Raw genomic sequence first — 20,732 nt, forward strand, 5'->3', positions numbered from 1 at the left:
GTTTATCAAACAGTGCAATATACTTTATTACATTTAATCCTAACAACAACCCTGAGAGAAAAGTACTATACTAATATAACTATCTTCTGAGACAATCTTTAGTGGGAAACCAGAAAACGTGTTTTGATGTTCTCCAGGCAATTGTGATGCACAACTAGGTTGGGGTCTATTGGCTATAGTGGAAAGAGCCTTGGCCTTGAAATAAGACCCATACGGGTGAACTTGCAATTCTCCACTTTCTGTACTTTGACCTTGAACAGGTTTTTTAACATTTTAATCCTCAGTTCCTTTAACTTCAGTTTGGGGCCAACAAACCTAGCTTTTGGATTTTCATAATGATTCCAAGATAAAAATACTTAGAACACCTGTCACAGTCCCTGGTGAATAGGAGGCACTATGTAGATGTGAGTACTAGTTAGTGGTAAAGGTTGTATTTTAACCAGCATCCTGTATTCTGTCCAATACAACATATTCTTGAATCCTTTTTTCTCCACTAGTCTGTTTCTCCCCTAGACAGTGCTAGAGGCACACTAACAGATTGTTACACTGCAGATCTTTTTTAGATTCCTTCGTTTCTGTTGCCCATCTCTTGGTACATATTGTTACATTATCTCTCACCTTCATTTCAAGGGGTTTCTTTCATCTTAACATGTCATGTTAAAATGCTGAACTGTAGACATTATTGAAGTAAAATAATGATAATACAGAGATGCTTAGAGGGTGGAGGGGGCATGTGTGCCTGCACTTGAAGAAGGTTAAAAATTGTTTACATTTAAATACCTCAGAGTTGGACTTCCCTGGTGGTGCAGTGGTTAAGAATCCGCCTGCCAATGCAGGGGACGTGGGTTCGATCCCTGTTCCAGGAAGATCCCACATGTCGCGGAGCAACTAAGCCCGTGTGCCACAACTACTGAGCCTGTGCTCTAGAGCCCGCGAGCCACAACTACTGAGCCCGCACGCTGCAACTACTGAAGCCTGCACACCTAGAGCCTCTGCTCCGTAGCAAGAGAACCCACTGCAATGAGAAGCCGGTACCACAACAAAGAGTAGCCCCTGCTCGCCACAACTAGAGAAAGCCCATGCACAGCAATGAAGACCTGCCACAGCCAAAAATAAATAAATAAATTTGAAAAAGAAGAAAAAAAAGATTTGGAAAAAAAAAAAAACCTCACTCTCCCTTCACTTACGTAACACAATGTTTTAGACTCTCCCTTCCCAGTCTCCTCTCCTGCCCTTATCCATTCCTAGCAAAGGGAGGTTTACCTAGAGCAGAGCTTCCGGTAGACATCTGAAATTCAGTATTTCAAAAGTCAAACTAATTGTCTCTTCACACCACACACCAGCTACTACTGTATTCCCTTAAATAGGCAATGACACCACCATTCCAATAAGCCTCCCAGTGTAGGAAACCTCCCTATCCTCCTTGGTCCTTCCCATCTACTTTCCACTTTTTTAGTCATAAAATTACATTGCTTCAAACACCTTAACATTTTTTTGAGGTCACCCCCTACTTTCCATTTCTTCAACCACTGCATTAGTTCGACCCTTATCTCTAAGAGATCCTACAAATACAAGCATATGAATATTTCATTATAATGATAATAGCCTGTTAAATTTGATTTCAGAATACAAAACTTGTCATCTATATTGTTTTACAATAGACTAATAAAAGGTTTATAATGCCCTACATAGGGCTTCCCTGGTGGCACGGTGGTTAAGAATCCGCCTGCCAGTGCAGGGGACATGGGTTCGAGCCCTGGTCCGGGAAGATCCCAAATGCTGTGGAGCAACTAAGCCCATGCGCCACAACTACTGAGCCTGTGCTCTAGAGCCCGCAAGCCACAACTACTGAAGCCCGCACTCTAGAGCCCGCCAGCCGCAACTACTGAGCCTGTGCTCTAGAGCCTGCCAGCCACAACTACTGAAGCCCGCGCGCCTAGAGCCCGTGCTCCACAACAAGAGAAGCCACCACAATGAGAAGCCCGCACACCACAACGAAGAGTAGCCCCCGCTCACCGCAACTAGAGAAAGCCCACGCACAGCAGTGAAGACCCAACGCAGCCAAAAAAATAAATAAATAATAAATCTATAATGTCCTACACAGTGAATGCTCTTAGTAAGGATGAGTGAAATATTTTTTTAATATATCTATTTACTAGAAGTTTTGAAGAGATATTTTACTGAGTGCCAAAAAGTATTAGTAGTGATCTTGGAAGTAGTTGTTCACACTTACACGCTATTCTCAAATATTTCTGGTTCTCCCAACTTCCAGGAACATGATATCAATATAATTGCTCTTCCTTGCTCCTATAAAGTTAGGAATGACTACATGACTTTCTTTGGCAATGAAATGTGAGTGGAAGTGACATGTATCACTTCTCAGAAGAAGCTTTAAAGGCCAGCATGCAATTCAGCCATTTTCTCTTTCCTTCTGCCACAGCTACTAGCAATGTTCCAACTGGTGGTCACTCTGTCAGCCTTGATCCCATAATAGGGATGACAAGAGCAGAGACCCCTAACCAACTAGCAGTGAATATGTAGCATGAGCAAAAAATAACTTATGTAGTTTTCAGACACTGAGATTTGGGATCATCAGTTACCACACATAATATAGCCACACTGAATCATACAGAAATGGAGGAAATTACTACAGGTGACCAAATTCCATTTTGTTAAGGAAGACTTCAATTGCCAATGTCCACCATGTGATACAAATTTAGAAACAGAGTAGAAGACTCTAGCAGCATGAGGGGACAACTGCCTGAGGGTGATGTAGAAGAAGAGCCTGAAGAAAGAACATTCATTAGAACCTTGCTTTTCATCTCCCCTCACTATATGATCCATTCTTCATAGACCAGCCAAAGCGATCTTTTAAAAATATTAGTGAGATATTATGATCCTCTGCTTGGAACCAACCAATGTTTCATATTGCACTTAAGGTAAAATTCACATTCTTTACATCGGCCTATGAACCCTAACGGATCTGGCCCTTGCCTACTTATGATTTTGTGGTTTTATGATAATAATGATCTCTTGATCATTATTATCACACCCACTTTATGTCCTTCAAGATGATTGTGCCTTCAGCCTGGGATGAAATCCATGTGGATGGATCCTTCTGAATGGTTCTCATCAGCTCTAATGTCACACTCTAAAAGAAAGGTCTTAACTGACTACCTTATCTAAAGTAGACTCCCTCCATCTACCAGTCACATGTATTTTATCACCCCGTTTTATTTTCTTTATGGGGCTTTCTCATTACCTTACTTATTTGATTTATTGTTTCCCTCCTGCCTCTACCCAAGAGAATGTAAACTTCATAAGAGTAGAGCCCTCCTCTCTATTCTCAATGTCTGGAACAGTATCTGGCACATAAAAGACAGGGAGAATGTATTTGCAAACTGTATATCTTTTAATATCCAGAATATATAAAGAACTCCTACAACTCAACAACAACAAAACAAAACAAAACCAAAAAAACCTCAATTTAAAAATAGGTAAAGGATTTGAATAAATACTTCTCCAAAGATGTACAGATGACCAATTAGCACATGAAAATATGCTCACCATCACTAATCTTTAGAGAACTGCAAGTTAAAACCACAATGAGAGGGACTTCCCTGGTGGTGCAGTGGTTGAGACTCTGCTCTCCCAATGCAGGGGGCCTGGGTTCAATCCCTGGCTGGGGAACTAGATCCCACATACATGCCGCAAATAAGGAGCATGCGAGCTGTAACTAGAAGGAGGCTGCCTGATGCAACTGAGACCCAGTGCAACCAAATAAATTAAATAAATAAATAAATAAAAACCCACAATGAGATACCACTTCACACCTCTTACAACAGCTACTACTTAAAAAAAAAAGAAGAAAATAACAAGTGTTGGCAAGGATGTGGAAAAATTGGAACTTGTGTGTTGTTGGTGGTTTTAAATGGTGCAGCCACTATAGAAATTAGTATGGCAGTTCCTAAAATAACTAAAAATATATTACCCTGTAATCCAGCAATTCAAAAGAATTGAAAGTAGGGTCTTGAAGAGATATTTGTACACCCATGTTCATAGCAGCACTATTTAGAATAGCCAAGAGGTCGAAACAACCCAAGTGCCCGTGGACAGATGAATGGATAAGGAAAATGTGATATATACATACAGTGGAATATTATTCAGCCTTAAAAAATGATGGAAAATCTGACACATGCTACAACAAAGATGAATGTTGAGGATATTATGCTACATGAAAAAAAGCCAGTCACAAAAAGACAGACACTTTATGTTTCCACTTATATGAGGTATCTAGAGTAGTCAAATTCATAGAGACAGAAAGTAGAATGGCGGTTTCCAGGGGTTGGAGGGAAGGGGGGATGGGAAATTGTTTAAAGGGTATAGTGTTACAGTTTGGCAAGACGAAAAGAATTCTGGAGCTTGCACAACAATATGAATGTGCTTAACACTACTGAACTGTAACTTAAAAATGGTTAAGATTGGGACTTCCCTGGTGGTGCAGTGGTTAAGAATCAACCTGGCAATGCAGGGAACACAGGTTCGAGCCCTGGTCCGGGAAGATCTCACGTGCCATGGAGCAACTAAGCCCATGCGCCACAACTACTGAGCCTGCACTCTAGAACTCACAAGCCACAACTACTGAGCCCGCGTGAAGCCCTCGCGCCTAGAGCGCATGCTCTGCAACAAGAGAAGCCACCACAATGAGAAGCCCACGCACCGCAACGAAGAGTAGCCCCCACTCGCCACAACTAGAGAAAGCCCACACGCAGCAGCCAAGACCCAACGCAGCCAACAATTAAAAATTTTAAAAAAAGTTAAGATTGTAAACTTTATGTTATATACATATTACTACAATTTTTTTAAAAGACAGCAGATAACTGTTGACTGAATGAAATAATGAATGAATACGTAAGTTAAGACTAACATTTCTGATACTTATTTACCATTTCAACTTTATTGGACTTGGCTACTTCTAACAGTTACTAGTATAGAGTATTTTTGTGAGAGAGAGAGAAACAGATAGAGATACAGTTCTCCACACCGCTCTCACGTTTATCTTTTCGGAAGCACAGATCTCATAATACAATGTTTCCACTTAAAAACTATTGATAAAGTCCAACTTACCAAACTTTTTTTTATGGTTAACACTATTGTATCTTGTCCAAATGCCCTTGCCCACCCCAATTTATTAAGATTGTCTTCTGTGTTTTGGGAAGAAGTTTTATAGTTTTAGCTTTTACATTTTAGTCTAATAACTACCTCAAATTAATACCAGTGTATGGGGACTTCCCTAGTGGTCCAGTGGCTAAGACGCCATGCTCCCAATGCATGGGGCCGGGATTCAGTCCAGGCTTAGGACTTAGAATAGTCCTAAGGACTTACAATAGTCAAAACGATTTTGAAAAAGATATAGTTGAAGGGCTTATGCTTATCAGGGAACTAGATCCCACAGGCTGCAACTAAAAGTTCGCATGCCACAACTAAAGAATCCACGTGTGGCAACAAAGATCCCGCACGCAGCAACGAAGATCCTGCATGCCACAACTAAGACCCGGTGCAGCCAAATAAATAAATATATAAAAGTTAAAAAAAAAGTGTATGGTGTGAGGTAGGGGTTGAGGTTCACTTTTATCCATAAGGATATTAAATTTATCCAACACTATTTGTTAAAGACTATTTTTTCTCCTTCAAATTACCTTGGCACGTACATTAGTTATCTATCACTGTATAACAAATTACCCCCAAACTTCGCAACTTAGCTGCTTTTGTGGGGTTTTTTTTGGCTGTGCAGCTTTATTTTTTTTTTAACATCTTTATTGGAGTATAATTGCTTTACAATGATGTGTTAGTTTCTGCTTTATAACAAAATGAATCAGCTACAAATATACATATATCCCCATATCTCCTCCCTCTTGCATCTTCCTCCCATCCTCCCTATCCCACCCCTCTAGGAGGTCACAAAGCACCAAGCTGATCTCCCTGTGCTATGTGGCTGCTTCCCACTAGCTATCTATTTTACATTTGGTAGTGTATATATGTCCATGCCATTTTCTCACTTCATCCCAGCTTCCCCTTCCCCTTCCCCATGTCCTCAAGTCCATTCTCTACGTCTGCATATTTATTCCTGTCCTGCCCCTAGGTTCTTCAGAAACTTTTTTTTTTTAGATTCCATACATATGTGTTAGCATATGGTATTTGTTTTTCTCTTTCTGACTTACTTCACTCTGTATGACAGTCTCTAGGTCCAACCACCCCACTACAAATAACTCAATTTCATTTCATTTTATGGCTGCGTAATATTCCATTGTATATATGTGCCACATCTTCTTTATCCATTCATCTGGACACACCTAAGTGTTGATGGACACTTAGGCGGCTTCCATGTCCTGGCTATTGTACATAGAGCTGCAATGAACATTGTGGTACATGACTATTTTTGAATTATGGTTTTCTTAGGGTATATGCCCAGTAGTGGGATTGCTGGGTCGCATGGTAGTTCTACTTTTAGTTTCTGAAGGAACCTCCATGCTGTTCTCCATAGTGGCTGTATCAGTTTACATTCCCACCAACAGTGCAAGAGGGTTCCCTTTTCTCCACACCCTCTCCAGCATGCTGCAGCTTTAAACTGCAATATTTATTACCTCATAGTTTCTGTGGTTAAGGAACTTGGGCACATTTTATATGGATGCCCTGGAATAAGGTTTCTCATGAGTCTGCAGTCATGCTGTTGGCCAGGGCTTCAGTCCCATCCAAAGGCTTGATTTGAGGGGAGGGGAGTCTGCTTCCAAGCTCGCTCATGTGGTTCTTGGCTGACCTTGGTCCCTTGACACATGGGCCTCTCCACAGGGCTGCCTTACAACATGACAACTAGCTCTTTACCAATAGCAAACCATCCAAGAATGAGTGCCCCCAAGATGTAAGCCATAGTATTTTTTTTTTTTTGCAGTACGCGGGCCTCTCACTGTTGTGGCCTCTCCCGTTGCGGAGCACAGGCTCCGGACGCACAGGCCCAGCGGCCATGTCTCACGGGCCTAGCCTCTCCGCGGCATGTGGGATCTTCCCAGACCGGGGCACAAACCTGTGTCCCCTGCATCGGCAGGCGGACTCTCAACCACTGCGCCACCAAGGAATCCCAAGCCATAGTATTTTTTAAGCCTCACCCCAGAAGTAACATACTATCATTTCTGTCAGTCCACATTCGAGAGCAGGAGAATACATAAGGGTATGAATACCAGGAGAGAGGAATCATTGTGGGACATCTTAGAGGCTGCCTACTACAACATCCTTTTTCAAAAACCAATTTGCTGTATATGTTTGGGTCTATTTCTAGGCTCTATTCTGTTCTGTTCAACTGACCTATTTATTTGTCCATATACTAATGCCATGTTGCCTGGATTTCTGTAGCTCTATAGCAAGTCTTGAGGTCAGGTGGTATAAGTCCTTCAACTATATCTTTTTCAAAATTGTTTTGACTATTCTAAGCCCTTTGTATTTTCATATAAATTTTAGAATCAGCTTGTCAGTTTCTATGAAAAACCTGCTGGTATTTTAATTACACTAGTGTATTTTAATTACACTAACTCTATAAATTAATTTGTGAATAATTAATATCTTAATAATATTGTCTTCCAATCTATTAACATGTAGTAATAATGTGTGTATCTGACAAAGGACAAATATCTGGAATATAAAAAGAACTCCTATAATTCAATAATAACGAGACAGCAACCCCAAAATTTTTAAATGGGCAAAAGACTTGAACTGACACTTAACAAAGAACAGCTACAAATGGCTAATAAGCATATGAAAAGATGCACAATACTTAATTATAAGGGAAATACAAATTAAAACCACAATGAGATAACACTTCATGCCCTCCAGAATATCTAAAATTAAAAACACTGACAATAAAAAATGTTGGCTAGATGTAGGGCAAGTAGAACTCTCATACATTTCTGCCGGAAGTGAAAAATGGTACAATCCTTCAGAAGTAGTTTGACAATTTCTTATAAATTGTAACATATATCTATCCTATGACCCAGAAATTCAAATTTCTAGGCATTTACTCAAGAGAAATGCAAACATATAGCTACAAAAAAAGTGTTGTATAAGAATTTTTATAACAGCTTTATTCATAATCATCAAAAACTGGAAACAACACAAATGTCCATCAACAGATAAATGGATTAAAAAATTGATTATCATTGGACTATTACTCAACAATAAAAAGGAATGAACCACTGATATATGTAAAAACATAGATGAATCTCAAAACACACGTTGTGCAAAAGAAGCCAGACATATAATTATACACACTATATGATTCCATTTATATGACATTCTAGAACTAACAAAACTAATGTACAACGTGGTAGAATAAAGATGGCCCAAATTCTTTGTCACTATCCACACTGAATGGTGAGCTTTATTTCTCCTTTGAATTTGGGCTGGCCTTGTGATTGCTTTGACATATAGAATAGAGCATAAGTGATGCTGTGCCAGTTTAGAGTTTAGTCTTTAAAAGGACTGGCAGCTTACACTTCCTCCTTCTTGGAACCCATGCTGTGAGGAAGCCCAAACAGCCATGTGGAAGAAAAACGAGATCCATAACTGGCAGTCCTAGCTGAGATCCCAGCCAAAAGCCAATCCCAAATTGCCAGCCATGCAAGTGAGTCATCTTGGAAGTGGATTCTCCAGTTTCAGTCAAGCTGTCTCAGCTGGCTGATGCCACAGAGAACAGAGACAAAATGATTCCACTAAACCCTGACCAATTGCAATATCATGATCAAATAAATGATTTTTGTTGTTTTAAGTCACTAGGTTTGGGCGTGGTTATTTATTGAAATAACCAAAACATGTGGTAATAAAAATCATATCAGTAGTTGCCTCAGGGAAGAGAGATCAATTGCAAAGGGCACAAGAGGGATTTCAGGGGTGGTGGAAATGTTCTGTATCTTAAAAAATGGGACCTAATTAAACTTAAATGCTTTTGCACAGCACAGGATACCATCAGCAAAATGAAAAGACAACCTATGGAATGAGAGAAAATATTTACAAATGATATGACCAACAAGTGGCAATATCCAAAATATATAAACAGCTCGTACAACTCAATATCAAAAAACCAAACAACACAATCAAAAATGGGCAGAAGAGGGACTTCCCTGGTGGTGCAGTGGTTAAGAATCCGCCTACCAATGCAGGGGACACAGGTTTGATCCCTGGCCTGGGAAGATCCCACATGCCACGGAGCAACTAAGCCACAACTATTGAGCCTGCACTCTAGAGCCCTCGAGCCACAACTACTGAGCCCATGTGCCACAGCTACTGAAGCCCACATGCCACAACTACTGAAGCCCATGCTCTGCAACAAAGAGAAGCCACTGCAATGAAAAGCCCATGCACCTCAACGAAGAGTAGCCCCTGCTTGCTGCAACTAGAGAAAGCCCATGCGCAGCAACAAAGACCCAATGCAGCCATAAATAAATACATTTATTTAAAAAAAAAAAAAAGAATCGGCTAGCCAGTGCATGTGGCATGGTTTCAATCCCTGGTCCGGGAAGATCCCACATGCTGGGGAGCAACTAAGCCCATGCGCCACAACTACTGAAGCCCACGTGCCCTAGAGCCCGCAAGCCGCAACTACTGAGCCCACGCACCTAGAGCCCGTGCTCCACAACAAGAGAAGCCACCACGATGAGAAGCCTGCACGCCTCAACAAAGAGTAGCCCCCGCTTGACACAACTAGAGAAAGCCTGCGCACAGCAACAAAGACCCAACGCAGCCAAAAATAAAAAATAAATAAAACTCTTTGAACCATAGACTTAAAATCTATATATTAGAATGTAAGTAAACTATATGAAATGAAGTTACTTTAAAAAAAAAAAAGAAAGAAAGAAAGGGACTTTCCTGGTGGCACAGTGGTTAAGAATCTGCCTGCCAATGCAGGGGATGCAGGTTCGATCCTGGTCCAGGAAGATCCCACATGCCATGGAGCAACTAAGCCTGTGCACCACAACTACTGAGCCTGTGCTCTAGAGCCTGTGAGCCACAACTACTGAGCCTGCATGCTGCAACTACTGAAGCCCGCAAGCCTAGGGCTCGTGCTCCGCAACAAAGAGTAGCCCCCTCTCACCACAACTAGAGAAAGCCTGCATGCAACAATGAAGACGCAACACAGCCAAAAATAAAAATAAATAAATAACTGTATTAAAAAGAATAAAAACTTCGGGGAATTCCCTGGAGGTCTGCACTTTCACTGCTGAGGGCATGGGTTCAATCCCTGGTCAGAGCACTAAGATCCCATAAGTCTCACGTAGTGCGGCCAAAAAAGAAAAGGGGAAAAAAAAACTTTGAAGACTCTCTATTAACTAGAAAATAAAATTCTCGGCTTCCTGAGAGACTCCTCACAAAGTAGCCTCAGGCTGAATTCCCAGGATATTCCCTTCCCACCCTTTACACTAAAGCTAAACAACATGACTCGCAGTTCCACATGAGCCCAGGCCTCTTGAAGTCGTTCTGTTTTCCTGGCATGTCACTCTTTCTGATTTCAGGCTGCTGAAGTCCCAGTCATCCTGTGACGCCCACCCACCTTTACCCACTACCCACCCCTGTGCTGAGACAGTCTTAGTCACCACCTCCTCTTGCTTGCAGAACACTTTGTGAATAGTCTTATTATAAAACTTATCACATTATATTGTAAATTTTTGTTTACATAAATGCTTCTTTCCTGTACCAGAACCTGACTTCCTTCAGGAAAGAGACAACTTCTGATTCATCTTTGTATCACCATAATCTAAGTGCCAGGCAGGTAACAGATATTCAGAAATGGTGAATGGATTATGGTCCATTAGCCAGGGTCTCCTTTTGCTTCTCTTATTACCTTACTGCTTTTCACCAGCCCTGTACAGGAGAGTCTCCATCCACTGCTTCCTCCACTACCTGCTTTCATCTCCCTCTCTCCTCCTTCTCCTCTCTCTCTCTCCTCTTTGGCAGTCTCTAAAGGCTCACCCAACATCATGACTGCAACCATTTCCTTCACTACAGATAGCTCCAAATGTTCTTCATCATCAGGAAATGTTTACTGAGCGTTAAGGACACTGTACTAAAGGCTGGACTGCAAGGACTTTCAAAGGAATCCACTGGACTTGAGGATCTGAAGAGCACTGAATGTTGAAGACAAGAGACAGAAAGGAATCAAATATCTTCAAGAAACTGAGCTTGTGTACCCAAGAGAATGGGGAAGCATCATCAAATGGGGAAGTATGAAGGAGCATTTAGTTTGGGGAGAAAAATACGCATTTTGTCTTAGTTGGGTGTCATACTATTACATTCAAGTGAAACTGCTATAAATGGAGATGTAGAATTTTGTGCATTTATAAATGCTTCCCCACAAAAAAAAATATATATATATATATATAATTTTTACATATATAGTATATATATACTATACATGTAAATATATATATGTGTGTATGTGTATATACATATGTGTGTGTAAAAATATATATATATATTTTTTGCCCTCATGAGACTTATTGAGGTGACAACATAAATCAAAGAATTCCATAAATAAATATAAAATTGCAATTTATCATAAATGCTGCCAAAGAGGTACACATTCTTATGAAAGCATGTAGTAGGAGGAATTGACCAGCTCAAGGATATTGGCACTGATAGCTGAGGAAGAATAGAAGCTGACTAGGGGATGAGGTGGGGGAAAGGTTCTAGGCAAAAGGACCAGCATGTGCAAAAGCCTACAACATAGAGACAGAAAGTAGATTAGTGGTTGCCAGGGGCCAATGGGGTTAAGGGGGGAAAGGGGGTGCCTGCTAATGGGTATAGAGTTTCTTTTTGAGGTGATGAAAATGTTCTGGAATGAGATAGTGGTAATTGTTGCACAGCTTTGTGAATATACTAAAGCCCATTGAATTGTATATTTTAAAAGGATGAATTTTGTGGTATCTGAGTTATACCTCAATTTTTTTTTTTGGCTGCATTGGGTCTTTGTTGCTGTGCGCAGGGTTTCTCTAGTTGCAGCGAGCGGGGGCTACTCTTCATTGTGGTGCTCTGGCTTCTCATTGCGGTGGCTTCTTTTGTTGCGGAGCTCAGGCTCTAGGCATGCGGGCTTCAGTAGTTGTGGCACACGGGCTCAGTAGTTGTGGCTCGCGGGCTCCAGAGCGCAGGCTCAGTAGTTGTGGCGCACAGGCTTAGTCGCTCCGTGGCATGTGGGATCTTCCCTGACCAGGGCTTGAACCCGTGACCCCTGCACTGGTAGGTAGATTCTTAGCCACTGTGCCACCAGGGAAGCCCTCTCAATTTTTTTTTAAAATAAATTTATTGATTTACTTTTGGCTGCTTTGGTTCTTTGTTGCTGCATGTGGCTTTCTGTAGTTGCGGTGAGCGGGGGCCACTCTTCATTGCGCTGTGCGGGCTTCTCATTGTGGTGGCTCCTCTTGTTGTGGAGCACAGGCTCCAGGCGCGTGGGCTTCCGTAGTTGTGGCACACGGGCTCAGTAGTTGTGGCCCGCGGGCTCCAGAGCGCAGGCTCAGTAGTTGTGGCGCACGGGCTTAGTTGCTCCGCGGCATGTGGGATCTTCCCGGACCAGGGCTCAAACCCATGTCCCCTGCATTGGCAGGCGGACTTGTAATCACTGTGCCACCAGGGGAGTCCCCTCTCAATTTTTAAAATAGAAAAAATTACAATTATGATGAGGATTTAAAAAAAGGATGAAGATGAATGCAAGTTAAACAACACCAGTAACAAAAAGCCTATGTCAGACAGGCCATCGCACCTTCAAGAAACTAAAAGAAGGCCAGCCAAAACACAGAATGAGAGCAAGCATGATGCATGAGTGAGGATGAAGAGGTGAGTACAAAGAACGATGCAGGAGCCATACTTAGAGAAATAATGGTAAGGTCCGAGACCCAAAGGAGATCAAAGAGTAAGAGCAGAGAGACAGATCAAGAGCTTGCACAGTGAACCTCCCTCCATGCCCACAACCGAGGAGTAGAAAGAAAGACATGGAACCTGTACAGGTGTTGGGCAAAGAAGCCACAGGGAAGGAGAAGCAGCAGCACAACAGACTTGCACTCAGGCCAAGACAAGAGAAGTTTCCACAGAGCAGATGACAGTCAGCAATACTGACCATTGCAAAGAGGCTAAAAAGGACAGAAATCAAGAAAAGTCCTTTGAATTTGGAGCTGGATGACCACAGAAACAGCCATGTGAGAGTGGGGGTGGGGGAGAGAGCCAGATGGCAGAGGAATAATGAGAGAGTGAGTCACAAAGACATGGAAGTACACAGTATTTGGCAGTGAAAGGAGGAGGAAAATGGGACAGAAGCTTAAAGAGACGGGGGTCATATGGAGGCCTTTTTCAAAATAGGAGAGACCTGAGTGTGTTTGAGAATGAGAAACGGGAGCCCGGAAAAAGGAATCAATTTAAACTATGAGGGAGAAAAGAATTCATTCAACAAGTTCCCTTGAGGAGATGGGAGAGGATGGAATCAAGACACAGGTGGAGAGCACAGATATAGAAAATAAAACAGGGGCTTCCCTGGTGGCGCAGTGGTTGAGAATCCTCCTGCCAATGTAGGGGACACGGGTTCGAACCCTGGTCTGGGAAGATCCCGCACGCCGTGGAGCAGCTAATCCCATGCACCACAACTACTGAGCCTGCGCTCTAGAACCCGTGAGCCACAACCACTAAAGCCCGTGCACCTGGAGCCTGTGCTCTGCAATGAGAGAAGCCACCGCAATGAGAAGCCCTCACACCACAACGAAGAGTAGCCCCTGCTCACCATAGTTAGAGAAAAGCCCGTGCGCAGCAAGGAAGACCCAACGCAGCCAAAAATTAATTGGGAAAAAAAAAGAAAATAAGACAGTCTTTTACTCTGAGGAAGGCAGTGATGGATAGTGACAGAGATTTTTTTTTAGGTGAAGAGGAGTTTGGATAATGGAGTTCATGTCACTGGCCTCTGTGTTCTCAGTAATATTAAGAGCTAATATTTACTAAGCATTCACCATGGTAGTGGCCTAAACAACTCTTATATATTAATTCATTTAATCCTCACAACCACTTCATAAGATAGGTACTGTGGTTATTCCCATTTTGCAGTGAAGGAAGCAGAGTCACTGAGGAGTGAAATAACTTCAATAAGTTCCTGCAGGTAATACATGATAGAACTTATATTTCTACCTGTGACATAGGAAGGGAGTGAGGTGATTTGCCAAGATTAAAGGAGGAAGTGGTAGAAAAGGAAGGAAAAAGGGAAACTGGGGACTTGAAGTACATTAGGAAAGTTTAAAAGAGTCAAAGTGAAAAGTATGCTACTGAGAATGCGATTCAAGTTAGACTTCTTCGGGGACTTCCCTGGTGGCACAGTGGTTAAGAATCTGCCTGCCAATGCAGGGGACACGGGTTCCATCCCTGGTCCGGGAAGATCCCACATGCCACGGAGCAACTAAGCCCGTGCACCACAACTACTGAGCCTGTGCTCTAGCGCCTGAGAACCACAACTACTGAGCCCATGTGCCACAACTACTGAAGCCCGTGCACCTACAGCCTGTGCTCTGCAACAAGAGAAACCACCGCAGTGAGAAGCCCATGCACCACAACAAAGAGTAGCCCCCGCTCACCACAACTAGAGGAAGCCCATGCACAGCAACGAAGACCCAATGCAGCCAAAAATAAATAAATTAAATAAAATTTAAAAAGAAATATATTCTTCAAAAAAAAAAAGACCTCTTCCAGAGCAGCAGTCCCATCTCTCCCCCACAGAGACAACCTCTCCACTTGAAGACTCCACAACTGAGATATGATTAATTCTTCACTCAGTTTTAGGTGATTCAGCCCCTCCTTTCAAGTTCCTGGGCTCTGGGTCTGCCCATTGCACAGGATTCTCCTGGTAAAGCCGAAGATGGCAGAGAATTATTCTGACTGTCAGAGACCTGGCCCAAAGCCACCCACACACCTGGGCAGCTTTACTGAACCTATAAAGTGCATACTTTATATTGGCATTAAGTTGGCATCTCAGTAGGCCCTGTGATTCAAGGAAGATTTTCTAACTTAAAGTGAGTTAAAAAGGAACAGAAAATTTCTTGCTGAGATTGTTCCTGTAGCCCTTACCACAGGTAACAAACCTGCTTTTTCAAAACCACATTTGAACTTGATAAAGACTTTTTATATGTTCCATAATTATTTACGTCACCAAGGAAACAGAAGAATTCACAAGAAGCCAAATTGTCTCTATTCTCTTCCTCAAATGTCAGTGGTATGTTGGCAAAGATTCTTAGAGGAGTGAGAACAGAAAAGCAGCAGCACTAAAAAGCCAAAAACCTCCTCGGTATAGACATCAGTCAAAAATGTCACAGAAAGGCAAATTGGACTTAGAATAGTTTCCAGGCAAATTTGCATCACTGATATTATTTCCTCCAGCAATATGTGTTAGTATTTTTTCACATTGTGAAGAACACCCAACTTCCTAACTATAATTCTCTTGAAGTATCGACATTCATACAATTCAATATTCCAGCTCCCATGCACAAGTAGAGCTGGACTGATGCGGTTTCATGACTCAAAAGGATAACTACTGGCACAAATGCATATAAGCAAGGCAGCCTGGATATTTAGCTAGACAACCAATTGGGAATCAAACTCAGATACAAAGATGGAGAGATCCATTGTTCCTGAGATGTGAACAAGAAGCAAACACAGCACGAAATGGAACTGGGTTTAAGAATGTGTCATGTGAATCCGCCTACAGACAGCTCTGGGAACTGTTCCTGAAATGGGAGGAGGCTGTCATCACCTCTCCCTCGGTAGCACCATGTGCCACAGAAATGATTTTCGTTTTGGAAGTGCATTTTGATATGCTGTCTCCCTTCCCTCATTTCCCTCCTCCCCACTCTGGGAAACAAACTTGATGCTCACTAACCTCTGCCTTTGCTGTCTGAGGAAGTAAGTGGGGGGAGTTTTACAATCCCCTGTGAAGCCAAGGCTGCCCCTGCCATCACCCAGGCGGGTATGCTCTCTGCTTCCTCCTGGTGGATGTGGAGGGAAGACTGATTCCTTGTAGTGAGAGGTGTAATGAGAGCTAAATTGTGGCAATTGAGAGACCTCCACCGGAGGTCAGTTCAGAAGGACTGATGGCTATAAGCTCTGACCTGCTTCTTCATTCTTTGTGGACAGACATAAGCGGAGTGATGAATGGCAACATCTAGTCCTTTCCTGGAAGAGAAGGCTACAGGTTTTCTAACTGCACTGTTTAAAGGCTCAGGAAAGATCAGCTGCACCTGTACTACAGCAGACTTGAGTTTAGGCTGTCAAAGCCATTGCATTAACAGCTAACAATTGTTATCCAGCCACAGTCCCTGGGGCTCCTCACACATAAGCAAGTAGTGTCTTATAACAGAAGATTGTCTTCTAATTACCCTTTTGAATCAGAGCTAGATGTTATGCATCCACAGGTGCAAGTAAGTCACAGATTGAGGATAATTTGTGATCATGCCACCTGACCTTAAGCTATCTGCAAATCTTTTCGAGAAGATTTTATATAGTCCTGAAGCCCCACCAAGATCCTGCCTCTCCTAGCAGAACAAGAAGATACCCGCAGATTCTAAAAGTCTGTCTTTCCCCCATTCCTTTTGCTCCTTGGACAGGCTAAAACCCCCTCTTGAGTTTTATGTTGTATTTCATACCCTCTTAGTCACTGCTTAGCTACATAGATTCTGATCCTTATGTCTCTACCAGAGATCGGCTCTTATTTTCTCTTAGTCATCTCTCCTGTTCCCCCCTCCTATTGGTTTAGAGTTATCTCACCATAATCACACAGAAGGCCCTCCTTGCTACTCCATTATTTTTTGTAAAAAAAGATTTTTTTGATGTGGACCATTTTTAAAGTCTTTATTGAATTTGTTACAATATTGCTTCGGTTTTATGTTTTGGTTTTTTGGCTGTGAGGCATATGGGATCTTAGCTCCCTGACCAGGATAGAACCTGCAACCGCTACACTGGAAGGTGAAGTCTTAACCACTGGATGGCTAGGGAAGTCCCATCCATTATTTATTCCTATAGCATTTTCAAGTTTATCCCCCTACCAGTGCGCGCGCGCGCGCACACGCACACGCACACACACACACACACACACACACACACACACACACACTCAGTATTTACATGGGGTCCAGGTGTTCTGGGCCCAAGTAGACTTATTCTAAATGGACATGCAGAGCCTGCATCCATAGCTCTTAGGGAACTTGGTCCTAGAATACTGGCATAACTGAATGAAGGGAGAGCAAAACTGTGAGTTGTGAATACCGGAGGTGGATCACTGTCCATAGAGCAGAAAACAAGACCCACTGAAAAGACAGACTTCATGTTGATCCCAGTGACCCAGCAGCTGTTTTCCAAGTTCTCATTAACATCTCCTGTTGGCCTAGGGTATAGGGAAATTCTGAAATCGTACTAATAGCACCCTTTCTAACAGTCATACTGAGGGATGGAAAGCTTGTGTGATGGGGAAAGCAATTTCATCCTAGGTTACAGCCATCACAATTAACACTTGTGTTGTCATTTGCAATATACAAAGCCCTTTTATAAATGAGAGCTGATCTCCACAGCATTCTAGTGAAAAGGCCAGAGAAAGTGTTCTTATCTCCATTTTATAGATGCAGAAGATTCTGAAGGGTTTAGTGACTCATCCAGGGTCAAGCAGGACAAAAGAGAAAACAAAGCAGAATAAGAGGAGGGAAAACTCAAGAATGAAAGAAAGAGGTAAAGTGAACTGCCTTCAAATATCTTCTGTCATCTCAGCCCCTACGATGTAGGGGAACCGCTGACAGTTTGGGGGCAGGGGAGTGCAGCAAAGCCACTCAGCTCTACTAGTCCCCAAACTGTGAACTCCCAGACGACGCTGCAGAGGAAACCTGGGAAGTTAGCCCACAGCTCTTCCCTGGGATGGGGCCTGTGGAAACACTGGCTTTATCTTTAATTAAAACTGCAAGCTTCCTTCTTTACTTTCTTATGCATATTTAATGAGTCACTAAAAACTGTTAACCAGGAGTTCGGGTTAATATTATCTTGCACAGAGCCCTGCCTTTCTTTTCCCTCCCACCCTCACACTCCCAATTTTTTCTGCTCCTGCTGCTGCTGCTGTTGCTGTTTGCCTTTTTCTCCTTCCTCAGAATCACTCACTTCCTCTCCCTATTTCGCATGAGTCTTTCCCTCCCCACTCCTCCTCCTCACTGTTTCCCTCCTGTGCTCCTGGAGAAACCAGACAGCTCCACTGTAAGGACTCTGTGAAACACAAGGAACAGGCTACAGTTGACTGACCTGGTGAGTGGAAGACATCACAGGAAACCAAGCTGATATCCTAGGGCCAGTCAGCCAGGGCTGGTCTAGAGTTTCCCTGCTGTCCTATTGGCAGCAACTCCAGGGAGTCCAGATGGTCCTAGAAAAATCTCTGGCCCAACGATAAAATGGCAGAATTGATTTTAAGCCCCTAGAAATGTTGAATTGCTGTTTATGGACTCTGGAATCAGGTTGAATCTGGGACCTCTGATAGCTGGAATGTGACCTAAATCTACAGGGAGTCCCATGTGGTCTCACCCAAGGGTCCTGAAACCCTGGGCATAGTCAGGAGCTGCCTCAGATGGTGCTGATGGAAGGAACATCAGGGCGGGCCTGAAGACTGGGAGAGACATAAGCCACTCCTTGCAGTGGGGAGGGGGACAGACCAGAAGCTTCCTGCCGGAAAGACATAAGTTTCAGGAGAAGCTCCTCTACACCCCAGGACCTCAGGGAGGGATAGCATTGGGCTGAACACATCATCCACACATTTGTAATCCTGCATGGCGCCAAAATGCTGTCCTGAGTCTAGCACAAGGGACATGAGCACATACAGACACCCTCTCCTTGTGGAGAAAGGTGCTCCTTCTGGTGCTGGGAGCCAGTTATATTCTGCTTTAACTTTTGTTTTAAAATAGTATTATAGGGGCTTCCCTGGTGGCCCAGTGGCTAAGACTCTGCACTCTCAATGCAGGGGGCTGGGGTTTGATCCCTGGTCAGGGAACTAGATCCTGCATGCTGCAACTAAAGATCCCGTGTGCCACAACTAAGACCCGACGCAGCCAAATAAATAAATAAATAGCATTATAAAAGGTAACAATGTGTCCTTTATGGAGCCCATTTTCCCCTTCCTCACTGCAATCTGAGTGGGCATTTGCAGCTAAGAAAAGGGGTTGCAGCAGTGAATGAGCAGGAGTCATAAGCCAGCCCTGAGTCTCCAGCCTTAGGGTTGGAGCAGAAGAAGTGCCAGAGCAGCTGAGAGAAAGAGAATCTAAAAGGCAAACGGGGAGAAGAGTTTTCTTACCCAACTGATACTGAGAGTAGAAGAATCTGGGATCCCTAAAGGCAGATGACATAGGGCATGGGCAAAACGGCAGCCATCCTGACAGCAGGACTTTCTGGAGAAAATAAGCTGCAGACTGGGTTAGAACAATCCAGTAGAGAAATGACTTCTTCATCCACGAAATTACTCTAGGAACTTGGCTGGAGAACATGGTGGAGGCAGCACAAACCCAAAATCACAGAGCTGAGAAGAAACCTAAAGATCATCTAGAGGTTTGGGGGTTGTTTGGTTTCTGTTTTTGTTTTTGTTTTTGTTTTAACAGAACTAGGATCTACTGGAGGGGCTGTAGACAGAATATTTCAAGCCAGAGGAGTTACATACAGGGTCCAGGAAAGGAAGGCCTGATCCTGGCAACCCCAGTAGTAGAACCTGGCCTTCCCAGGACTGGAGGTGACACAGAAAAAACAGAAGGGAAGAAACTCAGTCTTTCTGGGACTTCTGCATACTCTGGGAAAGTTCTATCCACGGAAAAAGGTCAACAGCTTGAACATAGTCAAAGGATAAGAGTTAGAACAAGCTCTAAGTGGGAATGAGATCTCTTTTAATTCAGAAGAATCCCCTTTGTGTATCCCCCATGTGTATACTTCTCCCTTCTGCTCACATAGCATTTGCTTTAAGACAATGATTCTCAAGGGGCTGGAGGGTGGGAAAAAGCATACCAGATTCCCCTGGGTAGGCAAGAAAGGAAGGTGTTGTGGGCGTTTATAGTTTGTAAAGTTTCCCAACTGACTCTGGTATGTTCCTCTCTCTGCCTTGCTGAGAACCGCTGCTCTAGAAGTCACCTGGCGGGAAAAGAAAGAAAGGCTGATGATTTGTGGGGGTCAGCGTGCCTTCTGCTGGTCCACCTAGAGTGGTAGCAAAAGGAATATAGTTTTTAAAATTACCATATCAATGGTGCATCCAATCTGGTATGATCTCAAGCTCTTTGTCTTAATCCACTCGGGCTGCTCTAAATGAGTATCATAGACTGGGTGGCTTATACACAACAGAAATTTAATTCTTGCAATTCTGGAGGCTGGGAGACCAAGATCAAAGCACCAGCAGATTTGGTATCTGGTGAGGGCTCACTTCTTGGTTCACAGACAGCTGTCTTCTTGCTGCATCCTCACATGGAAGAAGGATCAAGGGAGCTCTCTAGGGTCTCTTTTATAAGGGCACTAATCTCATTCACAAGGGTTCCACTCTCATGACCAAATCACTTCCCAAAGGACACACCTTCCAGTACCTCACATTGGGGATTTCAATGTATGAATTTTGGGGGGATACGAACCTTCAGTCTATGGCACTCTTCAATCAACCTCAAAATCACTTTAGCGCC

Source organism: Monodon monoceros, unplaced genomic scaffold, assembly GCF_005190385.1.
Source record: "Monodon monoceros isolate NGI ecotype Baffin Bay Population unplaced genomic scaffold, NGI_Narwhal_1 Super_Scaffold_21, whole genome shotgun sequence".
Taxonomy (NCBI): domain Eukaryota; kingdom Metazoa; phylum Chordata; class Mammalia; order Artiodactyla; family Monodontidae; genus Monodon; species Monodon monoceros.